We start from the raw sequence: 25,798 nt of genomic DNA on the forward strand, positions 1-25,798 counted from the left end.
ACAGCAAGCCTTATACCCATTAAGCCATCTTCTCTGCCGCTTTAGCAGATGTTGTCTGGCATTTTTGTCATTGCCATGAGGAAATTAACTAGTAGACTTGTGTAAAATTAAACACTTATAAATTTAAGTAGGAATATTTGCATTTTTGATCACAGGATCGGCACAAAGGAGTATTAGTAAATAGAGCTTGGATTATTTCATCCAGCACCAATGAAGTAGGTGGTATGTGCCAACGTTCTCAGTAGGCAACGGGAAGGTAAGGAAGACACTGTCCGTAACCATAGGGAACAATGAATGTATCTGTCTAGAGAAAACACAGTCAAACAAAGCGACAAGCATAGCTACATACCAGGATCCATCCACTATGGTTGGCTCAGTGAGCTTTGCACAGCGGGAGAATGGGCTCAGTCTGTACGTGGGCATGATCCGGGATGAGTCAAGTGAGAGCGGTGTGCAGAGGTGCAAATGTTTAGAAGAATGTGGGTTCTCAGTATGGCTGACATGTTAGGGTATGTCGAGTGCGTTTCAGTCTGAAGGAAGCATAGTCTGCAGGCCTTCTGTGGTGAGACAGGAGGCTACGGAGACTCACAGTGCTGCACTGGCGGCGTGGGCCATGCTCAAGGAGAGCTATTTGATTTTGGAGACTGTGAAGAAGCCAATTGGCTATTTTGAAGCAGGGGAGATAGAAGTGCATTTCAGAAAGTTCTCACTGATGGTGTTTCGGGGGATGTATTGTGAGAAAGCCATGGGCGGGGAACAGAGCTGAGTACTCAAAGCAAATGGGACGTCACAAAGTGTTGGGGCTGTGCAGGTGAGAGCCTGTCCAACAGAACTGAGGGACTTCAGTGGACGGAAGCCTCAGCACTTGGTGAAACTGTGAAGAGTAAGGAGGGAAGAAAGACCTACATCAAATTCTGTGTTCTGCATTAGACAGTGGAATAATTACACTGATAGAAGAGGAGGGAGATGCGCCTTTGGTTTTTACTGATTGAAAAGCACTAAGGACTATACAGGGCATACAGAGCCCTGGAGTGTCATTTTCCAAATTTCTTCTGCAAGGAAAGTATCAGTAGAGCCATATAGAGTGCAAAATAAGTCTGTGCCTTATTGGCATCACTTTAACTGAAATAATCTGACTAGAAAGTGTCATCTGCAGGTCCAACTCAATGAGCAGAACAGAGCCAGAAGGGCAGAACCCTGAAAACACACCATTTTCTAAGGCTAGAGGAATGAAATCACAATGTGAGGTTGAGAAGCGTCCATAAACAGAAAGAAAAATATGCCAAATTGTATTTTGAACACCTTTCAGGAGATGTTTTCCATAGAAGTTTTCCTAGATTTCTACATATGCCAGAAAGAAATGACAATACTGACATGTGTCCGTTTTATCAGAAATAATGGAGTTAATGGATAGTGAGAAAAACTGCCCCGGAGAGAGAAGTATAAAAAGCTCATGGCTCTTAGGTGATGGCAGAGTGCGAAGGGAACTATGAAGGGTTCTTATAAAGAATTTAATCGCAGAGAAAATGACTGGAAGATTCTGAACGTTCGGGTTTTGAAAGATAATAGGAGGGGGAAGAGAGAGAGAGAGAGAGAGAGAGAGAGAGAGAGAGAGAGAGAGAGAGAGAGAGAGAGAGAGAGAGAGAGATCAACCTATTTATATGTGAACAAAATTAAAGTAGTAGAGGCCATTGCAGGCACTGACAGAAAGGATGCTGTAAAGTTGCTAAGGAGAGTAGAATTTAGGGCACAGTTTGAAGGATTATGCTCATACCTGATAGCAGATAAGCCCTTATAGGAGACTGGAGAGAGATGATAAGAGCCAGAGGAGATGCAGTTGTTTATTGACAGACAGTGGTGGGGGAAAAAAATCAAGCAACCAAATAACGACCCAAAGATATTCCCTTTTGAAAGAAACAGCCTGATGCAATGCTGATATTTCTGAAAATTTCTAATGTTTTATTAGCACACTGATATCTGATTGTCCATTAAATTTAAATAGCATGCCTAACAAAAAAATATTTTTTCAATAAAACGTTGTATGGAATGAGATTTTTCTACTTATTTTATATTACTGCAACAGATATTTGAGCATTTCTTTATTCAGAAACTGAGTCCCATAAATAATCTTTTAAAATTGGCTTGCAGAACTTAGTGCTCCAGTGTATCAGAGAAGAATAATCTGGAAATTTTCTATCTTGAATTCAAAAAATTGATTTTTTTTTCCATTTCAGTGCATAACAGGAACAGATGAAAAAAGGACTATTCAGAGAGTTTGTTCATCTATTTAATAACATGATGGTTGAGTAGAAAGGAAGACTAATCCATTTTCAGTCTACTTATAATATAAGCAAATCTACCTGATAATATGGCAAAGGCACTTTGATTATCCACAGGTTAGGCATCACCTCTTACCCAGTTAGCTTATGATTTATAACATCTGAGGAAAGAATACTTTAACAATTTTATTTTTATCTAAAAAATAATATTTATTCCCTCAATTTCTGCTCCATCTTTATCTTTTCACATCTTGTAGTCAGTGTAAATTTTGGGTCGAATGTTTTGTGGGTAGGCTGGAGTCTCCCTCCATCCACTGGAAGTTCTGCATCGCTGTTGTTCAGCATCTGATGGGTGGCCTAGGTTCCACCATTGGCAGTAGGTCCAGGTGCTGCTTGTCTCTGGATAGGAACAAATGGACCTGAAGGTCAAAGGTCCCGTTTCTCTCAGGAAGGCCTAGGGCATGGCTCATGCACTAAGCCAGGGTATGGAAAGAGTTTTCCAGGGTATCAGATGGCAGTGAAGACTCTTGGGAGCTCCACAAGCCCATGATGATCCCGAAAGTGCTATAGCTCTTTATTAAGCTGCCATGGTAAGCATGACAGAGGATGTGGGCAGACATGCCAAACAAGCCAAAAGGCAACCCCTGTGGGTGCTTCGCCAGAAATCAGCAGTGAGCTAACAGTGGTGATGAAACGCCTAGTGTCCCCCAGAAGAAATGGAGTCTCAGACAGCTCTGGTGGAAGAATGGTGTGAGAGGGCAAGCCAACCGACCTTTATTTTCATCAATCAGGGATTTATTACCTTGGCCAGTGGAGAGGGGTTTGAGGGTGAATGTGTCTGATTCGCTGGGACTGGGTATGCCAGGACACTTGATTTACACACAGTACTGTATTCACATACAGTAGTATGGGATCCTATCATAAGAAAGAGAACCCAGTACTTAGTTATCCTATGGGTGGAGGATGAACTTTAGGTATAATTAAAAGTCATTTGTTGAAGGCTAGAATCTCCTTAGCATAGGGTAAGGCATTTCCAGAAATCCCCAGGTGCTTGCTGAACAGGTTTTATCAGAAAAGGGTTGGGCCTGTAATTTTCCCTGAGGTCTATGTGACATTCCTTAGGGGATCTAGATCCCCAGATCAGGATGAGGGAGAACCTCGCTGAGAAACAGAAATGTCAGACTTTGACTTTAACCAGCAGAATCCAACACCAAGTTATGAGGTGCCCACTTCAGTCTGCATGTCACTCAGCTGGAGTCACCCCAATATGCTCCCAGGCGCCTATCCTGTCACAGGTCTCCAACTTGTCCCAGAGATGCCTCCCCGACATTGGTTTCCTTCTCTCTTCAAGCCCTCTTACCATCTCTTACCCAGCTCTCCCCACACTCACTCCCCTCCCTACATGCTTTCCTGTTGTAATAAATAAAAAATAGTTAATAATGTTTCCTATTTAATAGCCTATGCTATTGTGGTGGTATGTTTTAACCCACTATCATAACCAACAAAAGACATAGACACCTATTGTATTTTAGGATAAGCATTATTTTACCTGGGTCTGGGCAGATGTAACCCCTTAAGCTACTTCCATTACCTCCTAGCCCCATTCCATGCCAACTGCTTTAATCATTTTTATCTGGGCTATTTACCATCTTTAATCCTAAAACATTTGCTTATGCTGTTCAACTGGGCCACTTCTTTCCATGCGGAACTTCAGAGCACCTCCTCCTGGTCCACGGGGTTCTTTCTTATCCCTGGAAGTGGTTATAGGGATGGAACAGGGCATAGGCCTACCATAGAGGTACTCTGAAAGACTCCACCCAGTAGGGGATCTAAACAGATGCTGGGACTCGCAGCCAAACTTGGGGGGTGAGCTCAGGGAGTCTTATGGAAGAGTTGGGGGATAGAAGGACCTGGAGGGGACAGGAGCTCTACAAGGAGACCAATGGAGCCAACAAATATGGGCTGGCAGGGAGGGAATGCTGCAGAGACTGATGCACCAACCAAGGACCACACATAGTGAGTACCTAGACATCCTGCTCAGATGTAGTCGATAGACAGCACAGTCTCCTTATGGGTGCCATAGTATGGGGAGTAGGGGAGTATATCTCTGATATAGACTCTGGTGCCCACTTGTTGATCAATTCCCCTAGCTGGTGGCCTTTCTAGGCCCCAGAGGAGGAGGACGCAGGCAGTCCAGATGAGACTTGATACACTGTGGTCAGTTGATAGGGGAGGAGGGCTCCCACTTTCTGAGGACTGGGGGGGAGGAAGGAAGGAGGCATGAGGGGGAAGAGTAGGACTGGAAGAAGACAAGGGAGGCGGCTACAATCGGGATGTAAAGTGAACAAATTAAAAATAAAAATTTAGAAAAGACCAAATAAATTAATAGATAAAATAAGAGGATTTCTTCATGAAACACCTTACCCATGCCTGTGTCTTAGAGTGCACTGCTTACTTTCTCTTCTAGTAGTTTCAGACTTTCATATTCTATATTGATGTCTTTGATCCAATTTGTCTTAGTTATGAGTTTCCATTGTTGTGAAGAGGCACTCTTATAACCAAAACATTTCACTGGAGCTGGATTACAGTTTCAGAGGTTTAATTCATCATTGTCTTAGTGGGACGCACGGCAGCATGTAGGCAGACATGATGCTGAAGAAGGAGCTGAGAGTTCTACATCTTGATCCGAAGGCCACCAGGCATATATATGGCCAGACTTGAGCATATGTATGCGACCTCAAAGCCCCATCTCCACAGTGACACACTTCCTCTAACAAGGCTGTACCTCCTCCGGTATGGCCACACCTCCTAATACTGCCACATGCGACAGGTAAGCTCTTCTATTCTTATGCCCCCAGGGCCAGGATATCCAAGTGCGGGGTAAGGCCAGTTCTGTACAGCCCTCAGATATAAACTTGTCCTCAGATAGCAGACCAGACCAGTGATGTCTGCTTGGCCTTTGGTGGTAAGAGACCCCTGCTGCTGCAGTGCCATGAATCCAGATGTGGTCCCCTGTAGCAGCACAGGCCAGGATTCCCACCATGGTCCCAGGTTGGTATCACTGGCTACCCACAAACGGCTTTTCCTTACTACCCTTGAGTCTTCAGTTCTGCCTCTCTTCTTTGTGCTCACATCCTTCTGTTTCTTTTTCTCTTCCATTTCTCCATCACTTACTTGTTCCTCTTAGTGGTGTTTGGGCTTTCTGAGTGTCTGTAATCATATCAGGATTGATCCAATGAATGTTATGCCTCATTTGGGCATTATGACACTGAGCAGGGGTCATCTTGGGCATGGTCTGTCCCTTCAGGCATGCGTGGCTCTGAACTGTTGGTCATCCCTGGCTAGCTCCCTGTCTGGGTTTCATTGGGTCATTTTGCTGGTCATCTCAGGCTTGCTTCTCACCCAGCCCTCCCAAGTGGCCCTTTGCAGGGATCATTTGTCTTGGGCTCACTCTAGCCTGGGACCTGCAGTCTTAGGAACCTTCCAGACTCCAGCTTGATCTCCATTCTGGGAGTCTGTCTAGGTCTGCATGGCACCAGAATGGTGGGTCGCCTCAAGCTTGCTTTTGTCAGAGAATGTTAGGCTACTAATAAACAGATGTTCATAGGTCAGAACACTGAGCACAGACACAGCCTCTCTCCTCTCTGCCACCTACTGATGCACATGTGACACAGAAGCCACATCTCTAATGCCTCCAGGAGCAGCTTATTTTCCTCTGTATTTAACTCTTTTATTTCCTTTTTGTGTCACTGCTGTTTCTAAGACATAGACGCCTATGTTATGCATAAATAGAGATAGTTGACAGCCTGTCTTCTTCATTTTAATGAGATTGTTTTGACTTTTTCTTCATTTGACAAATGGGACATTATGAAACTAAATATTTTCTATATAGTAACATAAACAGCAAATCAAATGAAGAGGCACCATAGAGAATGGGGTAAATTTCTTTACAAGCTCTATATCTGGCAGAGGACTTATATATATAGACTACAAAAATAAAAATCAATAACAAAAACATAAAAAAAAACCTGCTAACAAATAAGTCAAATGATTACCAGCATGGCATGATATCCCCTAAAGGTGCAATAATGGGACTCATATCTCAGCAGTAGCCAATAGCTGTCAAACTAAATTTAAGGTTCACTTATCTCTGGTATTGCAAACCTAAACAACTACCTGGTGGGATCATGGATTTGAGAGGAGAGCCTACTGCTACTACTTTCCTAAATCATAATAATTCCTAACTTTATGCTAAATATCACAGATTAGTGTAGCTTTCATACTTCATTAAAAAAAAAAAGCATCCCTTTACAACAGATAAGGAACATTACAGAAGTCCACAACCAGTAAAAATGCAGAGAAAACTGATCACACGGTGCCCAGCCCCAGTTGATGCTAACATTTATGATACAGTGCTATGGCTAAGGGAACATCACAGAAGAAGGGCCAGAAAGACTGTAGTCTCCAAAGGACCAGAAAGTCTCCCTCCAGATTGTGTCTCCCAGAAATGACATTGAAGCTTCACCTTGATACCTCAACAAATACGGCTACTAATTTAGGACCTGACCAATAACAAAACCAATAGATATGCTAATGCACAGAGAAGAAACTTTGTGGGCCCCCAATCCTAGACAAAGTACAACGGGCAAGTAGTGACTGTGGAGAGAGGAGAAGTAGTCTTCTTCAGGGCGAACCCGTAATTAATTATACAAAGCTAAGTGGTCATTCCGGAAATCATATACACACAGACAACACTAAATAGCTCATCAAGTTGTATTTTTATATCTTTTCATTTGTGTTTAAAGCAATATTAATTAAATTAAAAGAGGTAGTAAATTTGAGAAGAAGGAGGAGAGAATAAAGGTGGGGTCAGGGACAGGGCAGGGAGTAGAGAAAATATACAGCTATGGTTTAGTTTTTAAGAATTGCAGAACAAAATTGATCCCTCTTGATTGCCTCAGAGAATAGTTGCCAGATCTGAATGATTGCATACTTATTGAGTGAGTGCTTATTCCCTTGTAAGTTATTTACAAATGCTGGAATAAATATTCCTTCTGTCAAAAAAAAAATAAATAAATAGGCTATACATCTCTGAATAAAGAATGCTCAAAAGAAAATATATGAATAGCTAATAAACATTTTTTAAAGTATCCATTGTTATCAGTTGGTGTTGTTTGAATGATAATGGCCCATAAGCTCATATGTTTGAATACTTGGCACCCAGTTGGTGCAACTGTTTGGGAAGGATTCTGAAGGGTAGCCTTGTTAGAGGAGGTTGGTAACTGGGACCAGGCTTTGAGGTTTCAAAAGCTGATGCCAAGCCTCCCCTACCTTCCCCCCCACCCCCCACTGGCCTCTGCCTATGGATGAGAATGTAGGCTCTCAGCTACTGCTCCTATGCCATGCCCACTTACTGCTGAATTCCTCATTATGATGATAATGGACTCTCACTTTCTGGAACTGTAGTTCTCAACAAACATTTTATTTTATAAGGTGTCTTGTTACAGCAACAGAAAAGTAACTGAGACAATAGCTATCAGAGAAATGTAAATTAAGCCTACAAATTTGGCATTCCAACTTACCCTAGTAAGAATGACTGTCATCAAGAAATCAATTGACACATTCTCCACAATTGAGTGGAGAGTGGGGACTGACTTTTACACAAACTCTGGTGCCCCATATTTGATCATGTCCCCTGAAGGGGAAGACCTGGCGGCACTCAGAGGAAGGACAGCAGGCTACCAAGAAGAGACTTGATACCCTATGAGCATATACATGGGGAGGAAGTCCCCCTCAGTCACAGGCTTAAGGGAGGGGAGTAGGGGGAAAGCAGGAGGGAGGGAGGAATTGGAGGATACAAGGAATGGGATAACAATTGAGATGTAACATGAATAAGTTACTAAAATATATTAATAAAAAAAAATCCAAAAAAAAAAAAAAAAAAAAAAGAAAAAGAAAAAGAAAGTAATCAATTGACAACAAACGTGGGCAAAGATGTGCAGAAAGAGATACCCTTACCCACAACTGATGGGAGTGTGGACTGGAGAAGCTACGCTGAAAGTCAGTTAGGTATTTTTTCAAAAACTGAAAATATAACTACCACATGGCCTAGCTATACCATTCCTGGGCATATGGATAAGCTACAGGTTTTTAGAGAAACATAATTGATTATATAAATATATATGATAATATATATTATATATGTATGTGATTATATGGAGTAAATAATATATGTGATATATATATATATATATATAATTTCTCTGAGTGGTCTGCATGGTATGTTTTGGCTAGCCCATCAGTGGCTGTCTCTTGACAGAAAGTCCAGGGATCCAATAGTTGTTCGGTACGTGAGTTTTGATATCTCAGCTAGTCTTCCGTATGCGTCAGAATGCCAAAGAAACAGGCAGTAATACATTTGAAGGGATGGACTTGCCAGGGAGCGTTAGGCCAAATGGGCAAAGAGGAAAAGCTTTCTTCTTCCCATTTCTCTTTGCAGCTGACTATATCGTCATTTCCAACCCTGATCTCTACAGCACAGCTCCTTCCCTATAACTGGCTTGGGTTCATTATCTTAATCAGTACATTTCTTTTAACCTACTTCTGAAATGTCTTCAACACTTCTGTAGCCTCTTTAATTTGTTGGGTTTTTTTTTTTTTGCCCCTTTAATTTATATTCAGTATTAATTTATATTACACATTTATTTTGTTCCTTGTATTGGAAAGAGTTTTTCCCTCCCATATAAATACTGACTAGTTTTCCCTCTCCTTACCCCTCCCAATTCCTCCCCACCTCCCCTCATATCCAGATCCACCCCCCACTTTTTTTTCTCTTATAAGAAAACAATCAGGACTCTAAGGGATAATAATTTTAAAAATGTAATAAGATAAAACACAAATTGACACCTGAGAACTAAATAAACAAATAGAAGAAAAAAAAAAAAGTCCAAGAATCAAAAGAAACAAAGACCAATTCATTTGCACATTCAGGAATCTCATTAAAACAGTAAACTGGAAGCCATGTTATATATCCAAAGGACCTGTAAGGTAAAAAGAGAGAAAAAATATATTTTAATAGCAAGAAGGAAAAGCCCTGACACAACATTATGAGACAAGGAACCTCCAAAGATGCAAATGAGTTCATTGTCTGTTGGCCATCTATTTTTGGGCATGCTGCCTACCTTAAAAGCAGTCTTTTTCTCCAGTGAGTCTCCCCTGAAGAAAACTGAATTTTCATATGCAACCTCTGGGTTAGGGGTAACACCATGTATCTACTTCTCCTTTCAGACCTAGGATCCCATTTGGTGGAAAACCCATGCAGGCTTTGTGCATGCTGCCTTGGTCCCTGAACTGTCTTCTGTGCTTCAATCATGTTGATTTAGAGGATCATTTTTTTAATGATATCATCCATTTCCTCTGGCTCTTAAACTACATGAAGTTTCCAGGACAGGGATTGGGTTATATCCAATTCAGTTGTTGGGCAAAGAGGTCTCATGGGAACCTCCGAGCAACCCAGACTATTACCAAGACTGTAGGTTGCTCTCTACAAATTGACTGCAAAGCCCCATTGATGAAGACAGCACCTACACATCTCATTGAACATGGAAAAATTGAGTTGATGTCCACATCGATCCTTAGAGCCCTCACCCCTACATTCTGCTGTTTTTGGTACAGGAAAGTACTGCAAATGCTATCAAAGGAGAAATATAAATACCAACCACTTTGATTTACAATGGTGTCCTTCCTGTAAGAAATGCTAGTACAATTGTGGTACAAAGCTTGTCAGAGTAACCAACCAAATCAAGAGTAATCAAACCAACAATAGAGTAATCAAATACCTGACTTGACTTAAGGCTAACTCCAAGCGATGGAACTCATGCTTGAATCTGCTTGGGTGACTAAAAACCTGATCCAGACAGCCCAAGGACCTAGAGTAAAAACTGGAAAACAAAATATTTCTGATCTAAAAAAAAAAAAAAAAACAAAACAAAAAACAAAAACCAGACAATAAACAAAAAAAGTAGCAATAAAGTAACACCCAATGACACTCTGCTTTACTCATGTTTCAGTGCTTTGCTCAGCCATCATCAGAGAAGTTTCTCCTACAGCAAAAGAGAAGAAAAACAGAGACACAGCCATACATTATGCATAAAGTAAGAGACCTTGGGACTCTCTGCCCTAAACGAGATGTCACTATCAACTCCCACTATCATGGCTCAGAGAACCCCACATTACACATTTATATTAGAAAATTTTACTGTGTGATGTGCAAAATGTAAAATAAGAAGTAATCCTAGTAACTCAGACTGTAATAAAAGACCTTAAATTCCTATCAGCCATATTGCCTAGGTAGATGGTAATGTCTGGGAAGCTGTCCCAAGTGAAATCATCTATAACTTGTGAATTTAATGTTATAAAATCTGATATTGTGGAAAACTACTAAAGTATGCACCTGTTTCTGACACACTGCTCTCATGACATCCATACAGCCTCTGCTTGTAATTCTACCAGCCTACTCCTACCTAAAACTTCTTGAAACTTTAACCTTCTGTATCCATTCTATAACACACACACACACACACACACACACACACACACACACACCTACTTATAGATAGATCTATTTACCGTTGATGTTTGACAGGTGACATGAGCATTAATATTAAAAATTATGATTAGAACAAAAAAAAAAAAACTGTTCACCTTGGTCCTTACCAGGAGAAGCAGGATTACCAAGCAATTCTCTACCTTTAAAAATGCTATACCTGTGAATTTAACCTAATTCAATAATGAATTACACCATTGTAAAAAGACACAGGCATATTTGGCAAGCGTATTGTTTTTAGCATAGTGTGCTCAAGACAATACTCATATTTGTATGACGTATGAGATCATGATGTGGCAACTTAGATTATTATTATCATCTTTATAAAACTACTTGAGAGATTTTAAGATCATTATTAGTCCTGTAGAAGCACAGATTTTTTTTTTCCCCTCCAGGTATAAAATGATCATCACTATTTTGGAGTAGAAATTACCCTGGCCTTGAAACCATGGCAACTAATTGAACAGAACAATACAGTAATAGCTACTTCTGCATAATGGTAGTGGAGCTATTGACACTCCCTAGGGGATGGAGGAAGGCAGTATTACAGGAACTTCACATTGCATTTCAGACAAGACTTCCTCTTGCTTCACGCCCCACAGTTGCACATGGTCTTAGGGAATTGCTGAGATCTTGCAGTGTTCTTCTTGAAGTTCCTCCACATTATTTAAAACAATGATTTTTTTTAAAAACTAAGCCTTGCCCTGAAAGACTCCATTTTGAAAGCAGAATTTAAATTCATTTTGAGAGCAACTCAAATCAAGATTACTAGAGATAGAATGATTTTGCATTGAGGGGGGCAATGCAAACATGTCTCTGAAATCCCTCCTTGAGTCACAAGCCAATAAATGAGCCATTTGTTACGTTAGACAAGATACCATTCTATAAACTTATCAAAGTAAATTGGGACTGTATAATACCAGGGAAGTATTAAAATAATACCAAGAACACAAGACCCAAGAAAATCTCTAAGACACTGGATGGAGAAAAGGGTGCAACACCTTAACTTAAATAAAGGACATCTATCAAAGTGATGGCTTTAGTCACCACCAAGTTGTCATCTGATCAGCTGTTATATATGTCTAAAGAGCACCAGGGAGAGAACTCTCAACTGTACTCAGGGCTTCATCTCAGGTCAATCCTCACCATTCGTATAGCTTGCTCACTACATATCCTTACACCAGCCTCATTTGTTGGGACCTGCTGTCCATGTGTCTGCTCATTCATCTATCTAGACCCAGTGAGACCATTCATCTCTAAGGCTTCCATGACCTAGCACACTGTTTCTTTACCTTGACTCATCACCAAGTTTCATCTAAAAACTCTTGACTTTGTGACTTAACTCTGCATCATGTCCTTTAGCGGACCTTCACAGAGTTCATTATGTGATCCTCACAAGGCTTTCTTACATTGCTATAAGCATCCTGTTTCTGCCTCTCGGGCATTTTTCGAACTCCTTGAACTCTGCTTGTGCCTCTTTAGTTCTTTCTCTCTCCTCTCTGTCTGTCTGTCTGTCTCTCTCTGTCTCTGTCTCTGTCTCTGTCTCTCTGTCTCTCTCTCTCTCTCTCTCTCTGTCTGTGTGTGTGTGTGTATATGTGTGTGTGTTTGTGTCTGTGTGTCTGCGTGCATACTTATGTGTGATTGTGGACTGTGGGTGATCTGAGATCTAACATTATACTTGAGATTTGACTAAACAAACCCATGTTTCCTGTTTGACTTAGCTAATTATTAAGACACTTGGAAAATTGCTGTCAATACAGTAGCTGTATTTTGTAAATTTATCTGTATTAAGAGACTTCAGACATTATGGAAAGACAGGAATATGACCATCTGTGATATAATTGCTATAAAGGACTTGCTAAATGGTTTGCTTAGAAGACATTAAGTCACACAATGTAAAATTTAGCTAAGCGAGCACCGTATCCAGGAGAGACCAAAGATAACTAGTTTGTTAATGAGCTCTGTTATAGATCTTGGAATGTAGGATTCTAGGATGCTAATGTTTGCTCACCAAGATTGGCCTCGAATTAAACTGCACTCTCACAACAAACAAAAGAAAATTCTGACTTAAAACTGGCCATGAGGCTCCTTGTCATATCAAAGAACAAGCATCTAAGGGACATGTTATGGGGGCAACAGGGTCACAACCACTATTACGTCCTGATCTTCCATTAAGTCCCTGTGCTCTTGTTAGGAGAGCTGTAATTCTGCCAGGTGGGCAAGCTGGACCTGGGCAAGAGCTATTAGAAAAGAAGAAAACTGGTGTGCTTAAAAAGTTGTCTGTTGATGTCATTGCTGTATACATCTCCCATCTGTCCGAGTGACCAGACTTACAGTCTCCTGCCTTTGTTTTTAAATTGTTCAGAGTGTAATCTGGGGATGGGACCTGAGAAATATTCAAGGATGGCAGTGTTTAAGGAATGCATAAGCCTAAAGTGTCCATACATTATCAAAATCTTATATTTGTGGTTGGCTTTTCTCCAAGAATTAGCCTGAGCTGAAAGTGAGCTATATTAAAGAACAGAGTTATTTCTTACTAAGAAGGCATATTAATATTAATTCTAGAACACTATGAGTGTAGTTACTACTCTAGAGGAAACTGTAGGGATAAACTCTCTCATAAAAATGTACACCGCAGGTAGAGAGTATCTTCTTAGTCAGGGATGCCTTCAAATATCAATGTTTAAGAAGAGGTGGGAGGGCTAGAGAGATGGCTCAGAGGGTAAGAGCACTGACTGCTCTTCCAAAGGTCATGAGTTCAATTCCTAGCAACCACATGTTGGCTCACAACCATCTATAACGAGATTTGTATACATAATAAATAAATAAATCTTAAAAGAAAAAAAAATAAGAGGCAGGGTAGTGGCTACAATTTCCTTGCTGGTTTAGAACCTACAGGATACAAATAGCTGGCCTGGGTGCAAGCTACAGCAGAACAAGTGAAGCCAAGCAGCTTGAAACAGCCTTACTGCCCCTTTTAGGGGTGGAAGGTTTGGGGGAGGAGCATAGCAGTGTCCTAGGGTAAGGAGAAAAATGCATCATGGGAGATGATTATAGATAATATATACCTAAGTTAAAAATAGAATGTAGTGCCTCTCATGTCTACTGCTCTATCCAAAATCATCTTTTGAGGAAATAATAGAAGTGGGAGGACATTTTCATGCTATATTAAACATCGCCAAGATTTTTCCCTTGTTAACTGCTAACTAGTGTCTCTGGAGTCCTGTTTCCACTTATTTAAAATGGACAGCAGTGAATCTTCCAGGTTCCTTCCCTCCTCCTACCACAAATGTTTTACATATGGGTTATATAGCATGGTGATGGCTATTGGTTGTCACCTGGGAAGAAGAAATCTCAGTTGCCTGATTGATTTAATAAGATTGGCTTATGGGCATGTTTTAGGGCCATTTTTCTTGATTGCTAATGGATGCAGGGTTTTCTTCCTCTTCCTGGACAAGCATCCCTCCTGGGCAGTAGTCTTGGGTTGTTTAAGGAAACTTGATGAGCAGAATCTGGAATTAAGCTAATGAGAGACATTCTTTCATGGCTTCTACTTCAGTTACTGCCTCCAAGTTCGTGTCTTAGGCTCCTACTTTGGCTTCCCTTGAGGATGGACAATGATATGTTAGCCAAATAAACCCTTTTCTCCTCAATTTGGTTTTGGTCATTATTTTATCATAGTAACAGAAAGCAAACCAAGCCAAGCACTAAGTTCCAAGTGTCTTGCGTTAGAAAAACAGAAGCTAAGGAATTTAAAATAAAATGTCTTAAATGGGTAAGGAAAGACAAGATTGTTTGAACGAATGTCCCAGTGCTGAAAGTGACTGTCTCTCTATGAGCTGTTGGTTGGCTAGACCCCTCAATGCTTAGTGCCACTGCATTTAGCTCTGTTGTCAGAATTTCAATGCTATCACTCTATTGCTAAAAACACTGCACTCATTGGTTAAAAAAGCACACTGAGAATTTATGCTACAACTGACTTGGAAGTTTCATCCTCGGTGGTAGACTTTAATGGTACCAGAAGGTGTGCCTTACAGTTTGCTGGTGGAGAATCATCATCAAGTGTGAACCCTGCATGCTACACTAGAAAAATGTCAGGCAATGTGTGCCCCTGAAGATGGGCACCGAAGTGGGTAGAACATAGATAGAAAGATGGTGGTAGCAATTTGTGTCGACATGCCAGTGAATGGCAGAAGCTCATGACAGCCAACAGCATGTGACTTACTGACCAGTAGCCAAGCCCCAGCAGTCCAGCCATGAATTCTTCTGGGAGAAGGGGAGTCTTTCCTTCTCCAGAATAAATGATGGGCATCAGATGATCTCTAATGAAAAAGATAATGCTGGCCGTTTATTTTGTGTGAAACAGGGACTTATAAACCTTGGGCAGTGGGGAGGGCATTTTGAGGGTGGTTATTTTAGGTTTGATGTGGCTAGGGGAGCCAGGGATAGTTCATTTATATGTAACAACACAGTCATATCATAAGAGGGGGAAAGCATTGCTCAATTATCCTACGGAAGAACTCCAGGTATGGTTAAAGGTCATTGGTTGAAAGGTAAGCCACTAAGACATCTCATTGGAATAGGGTGGGTGTTTCCAGGAATCCCCAGGTGCACATTGAATGGGTTTCTTATCAGGAAAGTGCTGGGCCTATGATTTCCTTGAGGGCTATTTGACTCTCCTTAGAGCAGCTGGGGTTCCCCAGATCAGGTGAAGAGGAAACTCAGCTGAGAAAGGGAGCACATCATCTTGTAGCTCACAGACTATCTGGAAATGCCAGACTTCCACCTTAACAGAAGGGTCCCACACATGAGTGTGGGTTATTGCTTGTGGCTTCTGTTTATGAGGTTCATGGGAAAGAAGGTGAGTACAAAGTGTATTGCATTGGTGGCTCTATATCTTGATCGGTGAAGTAAGTTTTATAACTCTCTGTGTGCTACATATGTCCCTATTCATACATCTTGTTTTAGTAGTTTGTACCTAATTATGCATAAGCACAAGATGGTAAATAGCTGTTTTCCCCTAAGAGTTTACTTTGAGGACAGAGTTTTCCTCTTAAATATGCATCCTAAATCAATTTATGCCAGACGATTGTTTTTGTTTCCTGACTGAAGTGGCATGCAACGGGATATAGTGTGCATTTAAGTCTGACGGCTGTTAAGGGTAGAAGAAATATTTCTTTGTTCTGACAGAGGTGTTTGTGTAGCTTGATGCAGGTGGGAATCTTAAGTTGCTCACAGGATGCTGGGTCCATAGTTCAGAGAGGAGTATGTGTGCCTATTATATGCAAGTAATGGTTCTAGGCTGCCAACTGCATTGTTAGAAGAGAGGTGTGAGTATAGCTCCAGCCAAGTGGAGTCCCAGGTTGCTAAACTACTCCTTACATGAATTTGCCTCAGCTTGACATCTCCAGAACTCAGAAACTAATCTTGCACATGTTCCCTTCCAAGCCTTAGGGAACATTGCAATAGACAAAGGGGTAGAAAGAATTTCTGAGCTGGAGAGAAGAAGTGGATTGATGCACTGTGGCTTTTCCCCTCCAGGTATAATATCATCTCATCATCATTGTGAAGTAGAGATTACTTTGAATCTGTAGCTATGGTAACTGATAGTGCAGAACAATACAGTGATTACTTTGTGTTAGTGGTAGTGGAGGTGCTAATATTCTTCAGTAGAAAGAGGGAGTAAAGAATCCCAGTACCCTCACCTAAAATGCCAGACACTACTCCTTTCTGTCCCCAGTTCAGCTGCAGGAAAGGCTAGAATGTTTAGGAAATGGAAGTTAAATGAAAGTGAAGTTCCATGCTGCATCTTCTGTGCAGCTCCCGTCTATGATGGAGTGTGACTTTGTGGCAATGCAGCTAGCTTTCGGTGCTACCCACGTTCCTGTGAGTAACTCTTTACCCATTCTCTGTGAGTGACTACAATAAACTCACTGGTTTACCAATGTACACTTTAGCTGGATGCTTACACTTTAGCTGGATAGTTACATGGCTCTTTCATGTGCGTCCTACCTGGGATGAACATATATTTGCTTATATCGCACCATGAAAAGTTAGTGCGATAAGCCCACTGCTCACTTTCTACTGCTATGCATGGCATAGAGAGCTAAGGGATACTTGAGCCTTTTGTAAGATATTAAGACAGTGGGAAACAAAAAGCCTGACTTTGCAGGCTGGTCTATGATTAATACAATAATTCACTTTACACTTCTCTGCCCCGTCTCCCATCAGAAGAATCTTTCCTAATAACATTCAGATTACAATCTTCATATTTTTCTAGTGTTCATTGTAGACATGTGTAGACTCAGAAGGTGCCAGGAACCTGTAGCATCCTTATTTTCTTTATCTGATAGATTTATCTCAAGGTGGTTGTGTGTCCTTAAACATAAGTGTAGAATCCATGTTTATCTTCCAGTTCCTTGCAGTTGAGATAGATTCATGTAACATAGACAGTCCTAGACTATAACAGCCTTAGACAACTATATATCATAAGTGGGCTAGGTCAGAAACATGGTCACTTTTTTTCCTTTTCAAAATATCAGACTTTATTGACTGAAAATACATTCATAAGGCATTGTCAGCCATTTGCCACATATTTCTGCTTTTCTTTATAGCCCTGCGGAAAACAGGGGGTCTTCTATTTCAATATTTATTCCCAACATGAACTCTCAGATTACACACTGCATATCATGTATTTGAGTTCCCAGAGGTTAAAGACTGAATGAGTTTCCTAGAGCTCAGGGGTGAGGGCTGGGGGAGTTGAAAGGACAAAAATGCAAAGGTGTCTGGGGGCTGTGACAAACCAGATGGTGGTCTCTGGCGAGGCACAGCAGCAGCTGTTGTGGGCTACATAGTGAAGCTGAACTGTCGAATTGAGTGCAGCTGCGGAATTCAAAGGCAGGACCAGTTCCAGACAAATGAACAGGCAGAGAGACATCAGATGGGCAGGAGGATGGGCAGATGGTGATTCAAGTATTTTGGATCAATAGTGAGGACAAATAGGAGAGCTCAGACTGTTGGTCCTTCAACATACAACCAGGAGATCGGAGGGTGGATTGGTAGAACAGTTGTCACTGTACCGTTAGGTGTCCAGGAAGGGAGTTGCACCCTTTCCTCTGTCTATTGTGTTTCAATAGTGTCTGGGACTGGGTTTCCTGATACAGTTTTAACATATTCATGCATCTCTACTCTGATAAATTAACACAATTGAACTTTCCTGCTTCCAGGAAGGGTGCTGCTGTACAGATGGTGTCTTTCATGTGTTCACTTAGGTGTAGAGTCATCCTCCGTTATCAGAGTGCTGTAAGATGATCTATCCAGGAAAAACAAGCTGGGAAATTTTGTTTTCAGATAATATGGCCTAAACTTAGGACAGAGCAGCTTGTTACCAACACCTGCTCCTAAGAGAGCAACACTTGAAAATAATCGTGCCATAGCAACCATTGCAGGCAATCCCAGCGGACAGGGCTTCTAGAGTTGGGAAGAGCAATAGCCAACGTTCTTGAATCCCACATTCCATGTAAGTGTAATAAGCACATCCCAGGAAGGTAACAGTGAGGCCTGCAAGGACAGTCCTTGGTCTCATTCTTGTTTTTATTCCACACCCTCCTCTAATATATTTTGAGCCACCGATGTTCAAAGCAGAGTTCTCACCTTCTGAAATGTAAGGTTTGTTGTGGTTTGGTGTTCTGAATCTTGATAAATAAATGCTATCCCCTCAGCCCCCTTAGCTATCTCTTCTGTTGATATGGAAATGAGCCTTATATCTCTTGAACATTCATCTCATCTTCATTCACCATTGAGCTAGAAGTCTTTTGTGTTGAGCAGAATACATTATGTTACAGGAGCTGACAGGCTTGTAAGTGTTATTCATTTTTCCCCTCATGAATAAAAGTGATTTGTCTCTTTAAATTTTGTAAAAAAAGCTTTTTGGAAATTATTTTCTAAATTGATGAGATAATTCAATATCTTTATATTGACAACATGGCTATCAAATTTTTGCACAGAGATGATAGAAGAAAAGGATACCGGAAAGATTTATAAGGCCATAGACGTAAGAAAGGAGATCACAGGAGATCCAAGATGGCGGCGAGCAGTGTGGACCATGTTTGGAAGCTCCAGTGAACAATTCAGGGAATTGCACAGATTTCTGAGCCAGGAACACCGAGATCCCCACACCACGGCAGCAGGAGTGCTCCACAGTTCGGAGGGACCAGGGTGCGGAGGACCTGTGTGCCCCTGCACACGGGAGGAGTGTGGATTTTCTCGGATCGGAGCAGCAGCAGCAGCAGCAGCGGCACTAGTGGCACCAGCGGCAGCAGCGGCTGAGGTTTGCAGCTCAGAGCCCTCCGGCAGAGGCGATTGGTGTGGTGGCCGGTGGGAGTTGCTGCGGAAGAGGGGACTCTGGGCAGGATTTGGGTCACGCGGTGCCTTGAGACCCAAACTGGACTCAGTGGACAGTTCATCCCCAGAGTCCCGGGTTCAGCTCAGTGCGCAGTGCCATGGAGATGCTGGCTCATCTCAGCAAGCAATTCTGCCCGAAGCACTAGCTCAGCTCAGCCACAGCTCCCCTGCTGTGACACAGGCTGGGCGGAGTGCTCAGTTCCACCCGAGGCGCTAGCTCAGCTCATCCCCAGTTCTCCTGCTGTGACTCAGGCTAGGTGGAGCGCTCAGTTCCACCCAAAGCGCTAGCTCAGCTCAGCGAGCAGTTCTGCCTGAGACACTAGCTCAGCTCAGCGTGCAGTTCTGGGGTGCTGACACAGGCTGAGGTCAGCATGCAGATGCGGCCCAGAGTCCCTAGCTGGACTTGCTGGGTATTTTGGTCCCAGAGACTCTAGCTGAGCTTTGCGCACAGGCTTGGTGGCCCTAAGACTCTGGCTGGACTCTCCAAGCAGTTTAGGCCCGGAATCCCAGGCTGAATTCAGCGCGCAGTGTGGGTCCAGAATCCCTGGCTGAACTTGGTGCACAATTCTGCCCCAGAGACTCGGGTGGAGCTCGGCGTGCAGTTTGGGGCCAGAGTCCCTAACTGTGCTTGGCAGACAGATTGGGCCCAGAAACTCTAGCTGAGCTTTTGGCACAGTCCCGGCTGTAAGAATCTGGCTGGACACAGTGCGCACTTTGAATCCAGAATTCCTGGCTGAGCTTGGCGGACGGTTCGGGTCCTGAGTCTATAACTGACCACAGCACGCACTGTGGGCCAAAAGCCCCTAGCTGAGCTTGGTGCGCAGTCCAAGACCAAAAATTCTGGCTGTACTCTGAGTGTATTTTGGGGCCAGAGTCCCTAGCTGAGCTCAGCAGACGGTTCGGGACCTGAGAATCTAGCTGAGCTCGGCACGTGGTTCGGGCACAGTGTCCCTGGCTGGACTTGGCAGGGGAACCAGAAGGCTGTGGATACCTTGGCCTGACCCAACGCTCATTCAGAGACCCAGAACAATTGCAGGGCCCACAGTACAGGGGAGCTGAGGATCACTGGCTGTGAGAGTCCAAAGCAACAGGGCTAGCCTCCTGCCATCCACATCAGTTAAGCATCAGAGCTTCCAGCCTAGGGAAATCGTGATAAAACAAGTGAATCTATCATCAGACTCCCTCCATCCAACTCTGGAAGCTATCCAACAAAAACAGAGATGGCAAGATGTCTAAAGGACAGTGTAAAAGCATACGCAAAAAAAAAAAAAAAAAAAAAAAAAAAAAAACCCAAAACGATATGGCATCTCCAGTTTCCAGCTATCCCAAAGAAAAGAACCCAGAGAACTCAAATACAATGGAAATACAAGAAAATGACCTCAAATCCTTAGTAATGAGGATGATAATGGTGGAAACAAATAAAATTCATAATCAAATGCAGGAAGGCACAGCGAAACAGGTGAAAGACATAAAAGAAGCACATAGAGTGGAACTGGGAAAATTTCAGGAAAATGCAAACAACCAGATGAAATAAATAAATAAAACGGTCCAGGCTCTGAAGACCTATAAAGAGACAATGGAAGAAACTCAGGAATATACAAACAATCAGATGAAAGAAATAAAAAAAATCAGTTCAAGATCTGAAAATGAAAATGGATTCAATGATAAACACAGACAAAAGAAAAACGAGAATGTGAGACCTCAGAGACGAAGGTGAGCAACACAGAGATGAGCTTTTCTATCAGAATCCAAGAGATGGAAGAATGAATCTCAGGTCTAGAAGATACAATCACAGATCTTGAAGCAACCATTAAAGAAAATGCCAAATCTGGAAAACTGACACAAAACATCCAAGAAATTAAGGACAACATGAAAAGAAGATATCTGAGGATAATAGGCATTGAAGAAAGAGAAGATATCAGACTCCAAGGCCCAGAAACTATTCTCAACAAAATCATAGAAGAAAATTTCCCCAATCTAAAGAAAGATATGCCTACAAATATACAAGAGGCCTACAGAACACCAATTAGAATTGACCAGAAAAGAAAAACTGCCCGTCACATAATAATCAAAATACAAAACATACAGAACAAAGAAAAAATATTAAAAGCTGCAAGGGAAAAGGGCCAAATAACATCTAATGGCAAACCTATCAGAATTACACCCGACTTCTCAGCAGAGACCATAAAAGCCAGAAGGACCTGGACAGAGATCCTGCAAACCCCAAGAGACCACAGATGCCAGGCCAGACTACTTTACCCAGCAAAACTATCAATAACTATTGATGGAGAAAACAAAATATTCCATGACAAAAACAAACTTAAACAGTACCTATCCACAAATCCAGCTTTACAGAAGGTACTAGAAGGAAACTCCATCCCAAAGGGTAAGCTACAACCAAAACTACTCAGGAAATAGATAACTATACTATGGCAAAACCACAACTACACAAACGCTTGACTAGAAATAACATTCAAAATTAAGACTCTTAACAGTCACTGGTCATTAATATCTCTCAACATCAATGGTCTCAATTCTCCAATAAAATGACACAGACTAACTGAATGGATGCATAAACAAAATCTAACATTTTTCTGCATTCAAGAAACACATCTCACCCATGATGATAGGCTTTACCTCAGGGTAAAAGGTTGGAAAAAATATTCTAAGAAAATGGCCACAAGAAGCAAGCAGGCATAGCCATTTTAATATCAAACAAAATAGACTTTCAGCCAAAATTAATCAAAAGGGATGTGGAAGGACACTTCATACTCATCAAAGGTAAAGTCAACCAAGATGACATCACAATTCTGAACATCTATGCTCCCAATACAAAGGCACCCACATTTTTAAAAGATCTGCTAAAAAAGCTTAAACTGCACATCGATCCCCACACAATAATAGTGGGAGACTTCAATACCCCACTCTCACTGGAGGATAAGTCATTGAAACAGAAACTAAGCTGATAAATAGCATCATTAACCAATGCCATGGGTCAAATGGATCTAACATATATCTATAGAACCTTTCACCCAAACAAGAAAGAATATACCTTCTTCTCTGCACCCCATGGAACCTTCTCCAAAATTGATCACATCGTAGGTCACAAAGCAAGCCTCAATAGATACAAGAGGATTGAAGTAACACCTTGTATCCTGTCAGATCACCATGTTCTTAGGCTGCAATTCAACAACAACAGAAATAACAAAAAGCCTACACGTACGTGGAAACTAAATAACTCTCTGCTAAATGACACTTGGGTTAGGGAAGAAATAAAGAAAGAAATCAAGAAGTTTCTGAAATTCAATGAAAATGGAGGAACAACATACCCAAATTTGTGGGCTACATTGAAAGCAGTGCTAAGAGGAAAATTCATAGCACTAAGTGCCTTTAAAAAGAAATTGGAAATATCGCACATAAGTATCTTAACGACACAACTGGAAGCCCCAGAAAAAAAAGAAGCAGAAACACCCAAAAGGAGTAGGCGTCTGGAAATAATCAAACTCAGGGCTGAAATTAACAAATTAGAAACTACGAAAACAGTCCAAAGAATCAACAAACCCAAGAGCTGGTTCTTTGAGAAAATCAAGAAGATAGACAGACCGTTAGCCAAACTAACTAAAAAACAGAGAGACAGTATTGAAATCAACAAAATCAGAAATGAAAAGGGAGACATAACAACAGAAACTGAAGAAATACAAAGAATCATAAGATCCTACTTTGAAGGCATATATGCCACAAAATTTGAAAATCTAAGGGAAATAGATGATTTTCTTGATCAATTTTACTTGCCAAAGTTGAGTGAAGAACAGATAAACAAGCTAAATAGTCCCATTTCCCCTACAGAAATAGAAGCAATCATTGATAGTCTCCCAACCAAAAAAAGCCCAGGGCCAGATGGTTTCAGTGCAGAATTCTACCAGACCTTCAAGGGCGAGCTAATACCAATACTCTTCAAGCTACTCCAAAAGATAGAAATGGATGGAACATTACCGAATTCATTCTATGAGGCCATAGTCTCATTGATACCTAAACCTCACAAAGACTCAACAAAGAAAGAGAATTTCAGACCAATTTCTCTTATGAACGTCGATGCAAAAATACTAAATAAAATACTTGCAAAATGAATAAAAGAACACATCAAAGATATCATTCAGCATGACCAAGTAGGCTTCATTCCAGGCATGCAGGGATGGTTTAATATACAGAAATCCATCAATGTTATCCACCATATAAACAAACTGAAAATAAAAAACCACATGATCATCTCCTTAGATGCAGAGAAAGCATTGGATAAAATCCAACACCCATTCATGTTTAAAGTTTTAGAGAAATCAGGGATGCAAGGCACTTTCCTTAACATAATAATGGCTATATACAGCAAGCCAATAGCCAAAATAAAAGTATATAGTGAGATACTCAAGGAAATTCCTCTAAAATTTGGAACAAGGCAAGGCTGCCCACTCTCTCCATATCTCTTCAATATAGTACTCGAAGTTCTAGCCAGAGCAATAAGACAACAAAAGGAGATCAAGGGTATCCAAATGGGAAAGGAGGAAGTCAAATTATCCCTATTGGCAAATGATATGATAGTGTACATAAGTGACCCTCAAAATTCCACCAGAGAACTCCTAAAGCTGATAAACAACTTCAGCAAATTGGCTGGATACAAAATTAACTCAAAAAAGTCTGTAGCCTTCCTATACACGAATGACAAGCTTGCAGAGGAAGAAATTAGGAAAACCACACCCTTCATAGTAGCCACAGGCAATATAAAATATCTAGGAGTTACTCTAACTAAGCAAGTGAAGGACTTGTCTGAAAAAAATTTCAAAACTCTGAAGAAAGAGATTGAAGATGACCTGAGAAGGTGGAATGATCTTCCTTGCTCATGGATCAGGAGAATTAACATAGTAAAAATGGCCATCCTACCAAAAGCAATCTACAGATTCAATTCAATACCTATCAAAATACCTACACATTTTTTTAAAGACATTGAAAGTTCAATTCTGAACTTCATATGGAAAAACAAAAAACCCAGAATAGCTAAAACAATCTTGTACAATAAAAGGTGCTGCAGAGGAATCTCCATACCAGATCTCAAACTGTACTATAAAGCAATAGTAATTAAAACAGCATGGTACTGGCACAGCAACAGGCTGGTTGATCAGTGGAATCGAATCGAAGACCCAGATATGAATCCACACACATATGGTCACTTGATTTTTGACAAAGAAGCCAAATCCATTCAATGGAAAAAGGATAGCATCTTCAACAAATGGTGCTGGTCTAACTGGAGGTCTATGTGTAAAAAAATGCAACTGGGCCCATATTTGTCACTTTGCACAAAACTCAAATCCAAGTGGATTAAAGACCTCAACATAAAACCAGAGACACTTAGCCACTTAGAGGAAAAAGTGGGAAAGAGCCTGGAACATATTGGCACAGGAGACAACTTCCTGAACAGAACACCAACGGCCCAGGTCTTAATGTCAACAATTAATAAATGGGACCTCATGAGGCTGAGTAGCTTCTGTAAGGCAGGAGACACTGTCAAGAGAACAAAGCGACAGCCTATAGACTGGGAAAAGATCTTCACCAACTCTACATCTGACAAAGGTCTAATATCCAAAATATATAAAGAACTCAAGAAATTAAACACCACCAAACCAAATAACCCAATTGAGAAATGGGGCTTGGAACTAAACAGAGAATTCTCAACAGAGGAATATCAAATGGCTGAGAAACATTTAAAGAAATGCTCAACCTTTTTAGTCATCAGGGAAATGCAAATCAAAACAACTCTGAGATTCCATCTTACACCCATCAGAATGGCTAAGATCAAAAATTCAAGAGACACCACGAGTGTGAGGTTTTTCCTTCTTCTAGTGTCTTGTTCAGTTTCTTAATGCAGAGCTAGGTTTTTACTGCAGAGATGTTTCACTACCTTAGTAGGGTTTATTCCAAGATTTGGTTTTGATGCTGTTGAGAATGCGGTTCCTTCCTTAATTTCTGTTTAAGTATGCTTGCCTCATTGTGATACCTAAAGGCTAAGTTCTTTGTGTGTAAATTCTGTATCTGGCCACTTTGTTGAAAGTGTATATATTTGGCAGAAGGTTTTTGGTGGAGCCCTTTTATGTATAGAATCATACTATCTCTAGATAAGGATATTTGCATATCTTTATTTCTTATTCCTATACACTTTATCTCCTTTTGTTTTATTATTGTAGGGAAGACTTCAAATACTGTGCTGAACAGCAGTGGACAGTTTCTGATTTTAGTGGAAATGCTTTGATATTTTCTCTAGTTAGCCTGATGCTTGTTGTAGGTTTGTTGTATATTGTCTTTAATATGCTAAGATGGGCTCCCTGCACCTCTACTTTCTCTAGGATTTTTATCATAAACGAATGTTTGATTTTGCCAAAGCCCTTTTCTGTACCTACTGAGATGATCATGTGCATTTCCTGTCCTTTATTTTATTTGTGTGTCAAATTAGATTTATTGATTTACA

General features: G+C 41.1%; 1 non-coding gene across 1 annotated transcript; it reads right to left on the bottom strand.

The window, feature by feature from the left end:
* Positions 1-5,853: 5,853 nt before the first annotated feature.
* LOC127193472 (small nucleolar RNA SNORA17) lies at positions 5,854-5,984 on the bottom strand. The gene has a single exon (XR_007831125.1). It is a non-coding gene; the product is annotated as a small nucleolar RNA SNORA17 (small nucleolar RNA).
* Between the last annotated feature and the right edge of the window lie 19,814 nt (positions 5,985-25,798).

This window comes from Acomys russatus, chromosome 8 (genome assembly GCF_903995435.1).
Source record: "Acomys russatus chromosome 8, mAcoRus1.1, whole genome shotgun sequence".
Classification (NCBI taxonomy): Eukaryota; Metazoa; Chordata; class Mammalia; order Rodentia; family Muridae; genus Acomys; species Acomys russatus.